This window comes from Cyprinus carpio, chromosome B9 (assembly GCF_018340385.1).
Source record: "Cyprinus carpio isolate SPL01 chromosome B9, ASM1834038v1, whole genome shotgun sequence".
NCBI lineage: Eukaryota > Metazoa > Chordata > Actinopteri > Cypriniformes > Cyprinidae > Cyprinus > Cyprinus carpio.
The window spans coordinates 33193249-33198282 of NC_056605.1; the positions used below are offsets into that span (position 1 = coordinate 33193249).

General features: G+C 43.3%; 1 protein-coding gene across 1 annotated transcript in view; it reads left to right on the top strand.

The window, feature by feature from the left end:
* Window positions 1-5034, top strand: part of LOC122138547 (NACHT, LRR and PYD domains-containing protein 3-like) — a 788161-nt gene that overhangs the window by 569870 nt on the left and 213257 nt on the right. The window lies entirely within an intron of this gene.

The window sequence follows — 5034 nt, forward strand, 5'->3', positions numbered from 1 at the left end:
GTGCTTGAGGCCGTATCTGTGGGTTCAGTGTGTGTGTGTGTGTGTGTGTGTGTGTGTGTGTGTGTGTGTGTGTGTGTGTGTGTGTGTGTGTGTGTGTGTGTGTGTGTTTGAGGTTGATCTGTGGGTTCAGTGTGTGTGTGTGTGTGTGTGTGTGTGTGTGTGTGTGTGTGTGTGTGTGTGTGTGTGTGTGTGTTTGAGGTTGATCTGTGGGTTCAGAGGGTGTGGGTGCTGTGTGTGTGTTTGGAGGCCGATCTGGGGCTGAGTGTGTGTGTGTGTGTGTGTGTGTGTGTGTGTGTGTGTGTGTAAAAGTTTGAGGTTTATCTGTGGTTCAGAGTAGCTGTGTGTGTGTGTGTGTGTGTGTGTGCTTGAGGTGATCTGTGGGTTCAGTGTGTGTGTGTGTGTGTGTGTGCTGTGTGTGTGTGTTTGAGGTGATTGTGGGTTCAGTTTGTGTGTTGTGGGGTGTGGGTGTGTGTGTGTGTTGTGTCGTGTGTGTTGTTTGTGTTGGTGTGGGTGTGTGGTGTGCGTGTTTGAGGTTTATCTGTGGGTTCAGAGTGTGTGTGTGTGGGTGTGTGGTGTTGTGTGTGTGTGTGGTGTGTTGTGTGTGTGGGGTGGTTTGCGGTTGATCTGTGGGTTCAGAGTGTGTGTGTGTGTGGGGGGGTGTGTGTGTGTTGTTTGTGTGTTGTGTGGGTGTGTTGGTGATGTTCTTGAGGTATCTGTGGGTTCAGCGTGTGTGTGTGTGTGCGAGTGTGTGGGTGTGTGTGTGTGTGTGTGTGTGTGTGTGTGTGTGTGTGTGTGTTGAGGTCTGATCCAGAGTTCAGTGTTGTGTGGTGTTTTTGTGGGTGTGTGGGAGTGTGGGGGTTAGGGTTCATGAGGTTGATGTTTGGGTTCAGGTTGGTGTTGTTTTGGGGTGTTGGTCCCGGGTCTGGGTGGGAATGTCAAGGGGGTTGGTGGTTGTCTACTTTTGGGTTTGTTTTTTGGGGGGTGGGGGTGGTGTGTTTGGGCCCGAAGTTTATCTGTTCGGTCCCTGGTGTGGGTGTGTGTCTTTGTGTGTTTATTGTGTCCTTGTGTCCCGCCGTCGCCCCAAGTGGTGGTGAGTTGTTGTTGGTGGGGAGGGGGGGCTGGGGTTGTTTGTTCTAGTGGTGTCTGAGGTTGATTGGGGGGGTGTGGGTAGACGCTTTGTGTGGGTGGGTGCCAGTATGTGTGTGTTGGCCCACCACCAAAGTGTGTCAGGTGTGCGGGGGGTGTGGGTGTGAGTATACGATTGCAAGGTGTGGGGGGGAGGCTCAGTGTTTGCGGTTGTTTTGTTTTGGTGGGGGGGGTCGTGGTGGTATGGGTGTCCCGTGTGCGGGTGTGTTTGGCTCCTTTGGTTTTTTCGTGTTGAGGGTTGTGTGTTGTGGTTCAGTGTTTGTGTTTTTGTTTTTCCTTTTTCCATGTTCGTTCTGTGGGTTCATGAGTGTGGGTTGTGTGTGGTGTGATTTGTGTGTGGAAAAATGTAGTATGAGGTTGATCTGTGTTGTTCGAGAGAGGAGGAGGTGTGTTGTGGTTTGTGTGTGTTGTGTGTGTGTTTGTTTCGAGGTGATCTGTGGGTTCAGTGTGTGGTGGGTTTGTGTTTGGTGTTTGAGGTTGATTCCTTGGTTCGGTTGTGGTGTGGTTGTGTGTCTGTGTGGTGTTGTGTGTGTGTCTGAGGTTGATCTGTGGGTTCAGTTGGTGTGTGTTGTGGTGATGTGTTTTTTGAATCGTGCCTTCTGTGGGTTCAGTGTGTGAAATGTGTGTTTGTGTGTTTGAAGGTCTGACTCTGTGGGGTTCATTGTGTTTGTGTGTGTTTGTGTGTTGTTGATCCTGTGGGTTTCAATGTGTGGGTTGTGTGTGTGTGTGTGGATTGTGTGGTGTGCTGCTGATCTGTGGGTTCAGGGAACGTGTGTGGGTGTGTGTGTGCTGTGTGAAGTGTGTCTGAGGTTGATCTGTTGGGGTCAGGTGTGTGATGAAAGTGCTGTTGGAGTTGGATCATGTGAGGTTCACGTTGTGTGTGTTGTGTGGGGTGGTGTGGTTGAGTGTGTGGTATAGATTCTGTGGGGTTCAGTGTTGTGTGTTGGTGTGTGGGGTGTGTGTTTGGTGTGTGTGGTGTGGCTGAGGTTGAGCTGTGGGTTCATGTGTGGTGTGTGTGTGTGTGTGTCGTGAGGCTTTGATCCTGTGGGTTCAAGTAGCGTGTGTGTGCGTGTGTGTGCGTGGGTGTGTCTGTGTGGTGTGTGTGTGTGTGTGTGCTGTGTGTGGGTGTGCGGGTTGGTTGATCGGGTGGGTTCTGTATGGTGTGTGTGTGTGGTGTGAGGTGGTTTGATCGGTGGGTTCTGTGTGTGTGTGTGGCTGCTGGTGTGTGGTGTGAGGGGAGTGCTGTGGGGGTCAAAGTGTGTGGGTGGGTGTGTGTTTGAGGTTGATTCTGGTGGTTCAGTGTTATGGGTGTGTGTGTGTGTGTGGTGTGTGGTTGATCTGTGGGTTCAGAGTGTTGTGGTGCTGATGTGTGTGTCTGAGGTGTGATACTGTGGGTGGCAGTGTTGTGTGTGGTGTGTGTGTGTGGGGTGTTGTTTGTGTGGGTTGATCGTGTGGGTTACAGAGTGTGTGTGGGTGTGTGTTGGAGGTTGATCTGTGGGTTCAAGTGTGTGGGTGTGTGTGTGGGTGTGTGTGTGGTTGACTCTGTGGGGTTCAGAGTGTGTGTGTGGTGTGGGGGGTGTGTCTGAGGTTGATCTGGGGGTTCAGTGTGTGTGTGATTGTGTGTGTTGGTGTGAGGTTGACGTATCTGTGGGTTTCAGTGGTGTGTGGTGTGTGTGTGTGTGTGTGTGTAGTGTGTGTGTGTGTGTGTGAGGTTGATCTGGTGGGTCAGAAGCGTCTCATCCTGTAATCATCATCTCCAGTGATCTAATGAAGTATTAATTATTCAAACACAGCGCGTCTGCTTCTGATTGGTCACTACAGAGATCTGCCAATATATCAATACACACATTCACAATAATTATTCTTTCAGCCTTATGTCTCTTTATTATGAAGTTTAAGTTTCATAAAAACTGATGATAGGAAAAAATAATTCAAATAGCTCATCTGTGTTCCAATTAATCAAGTAATTGGGTTTCTAGCTGTGATCTACTGTAGATTTACTTTTAATTTAAGTTATAAATTATGGTTAAATAAATAGTTCATTTGTGGATTTTTTTAGGTTTTTTTTAAGTGGTTTTTTGCTTTATTTTATTTATTTTGTATATTGAGAAATTGGTATTTCAATAAAGGATAAGGTTGGTAGACAAAAATTTATTTAAAAAAATCATTAATTACAGCAAAATTGTGATGTTCTAGGAAACAAGTTTATATTTTGTTAAATGTTGAACCGCAAACAACCTTAATATTTAAATACTGTCTAAATTTAAAATAATTTGATTGCATTGTATGTTTATACTTTAAAAGAAAACTTTAACTGAAACAATGTTTTTTTTTTCAGTTGGTTACCAAGGCAACATTTCTAATTTTCCTTTAGTTTAACTTGATTTTACTAAATAAATAAAAATTAAAAAAGGTTGAAATACTTTATTTTAAATAACATGAAAACTAATAAAAATGAACACAAACAACAGGTAAGTTCTTAAATCAAGTTAGAATGAAAACCAAAACAAAAATAAAAAATAAAAACTATAATCGTCATAAACGATGTTTCTGTAGCTACAGTCCAAAGCTTCAGTTTATTCTGTCATTTTTTTTTGTTATAATGAGCCAGTTCTCCTCATTAAATGGCACATTTTAAGAATTAAAAGATGTTGCTAATGAGAGAATCCCGTCGACGGTTAATACAAAAGAGTTTGAATTTTTGTAATAGTTTTGATCAAAGTAATTAAATCAATGAAATAATAAAGTCAATCCACTATTTGTCGTGTTCATCTCGTGATGGCAAGTTACTTCAGCCGTTGTGAATCCTAAAACACTGATTTCGACGCGGGTCTTTTGGTTGGCTACCATGTTGATCTATCTTTATCCGTTGTGCTCGAGGAGTCATCACGTGGTGATTAGTGAACATTGATGTGTGTTAGAGCACATTTGTGATCCCGTCTTCCATCATCTAACTCAACGTGTGACGAGCTTGTTATATCATGACAATATTCCTAATTCCAGCTCCACACGAGATTCATCAGTTCCATAATGAAACACAATCCACGTGCAACACAAAAATATAAAAAACAATTAAAGGCAAGTCACCCAAAAAATGAACTTTGCGCATTTGTGCTACCTCTCTGTTCATCAAAGATCAGGAGAGTTTGGTTTCATCAGATTTGGAGAAAGTAGCATTGATCAGGGTCTCATCAATGGATGCTCTGCAGTGAATGGGTGCCGTCAGACATGAGAGTCCAAACAGCTGATAAAACATCTTAATGTGGATGTGTTTCAGCTTGTGTCCTTCTCCAGAGTGAACTGATGGACTGGAGGCTGTGGATTACTTTGGGATTATGTGAGTTTTAATCAGCTGTTTGGATCTCATTCTGCCGGCACCATTCACTGAGGATGCATTGGATGAGACACTGAGGCAATCCTACATTTCTCCAGATCTGATGAAGAAACAAACTCATCCTGATCTCAGATGATGTTGAATCGATTAATCACAACATATTTAATGTTTAATAACAATGATTTTTACCTCAAGTAAGGTAATAAACATGCTTTTCAATTTATTCCAAACTCGTTAACTAATTAGTTTTTGTACTAAACAGATCACGCTAAAGGGAGATTCAGTCATTTGCAATAAAAAAGCACACAGTGATGCATAGCAAAAGTGTAATTTTTTATTGTTCACAACAGCTCACCACTTATTTTTTTTTTTTTAGTAAAATACTATATATAATATTAAAATAGAGTGAGTTAATTACATTTGCATGATCATAAGAACCTCGACACAATCTTCTAAATTACTGCGTGGTGTCTTGTGATAGACCCCATGATTCAGCGTGTGGTTGGACGGCTGTGTGAAATAATGTACTCTGTGTTTGACCAGTCTGATGAGCT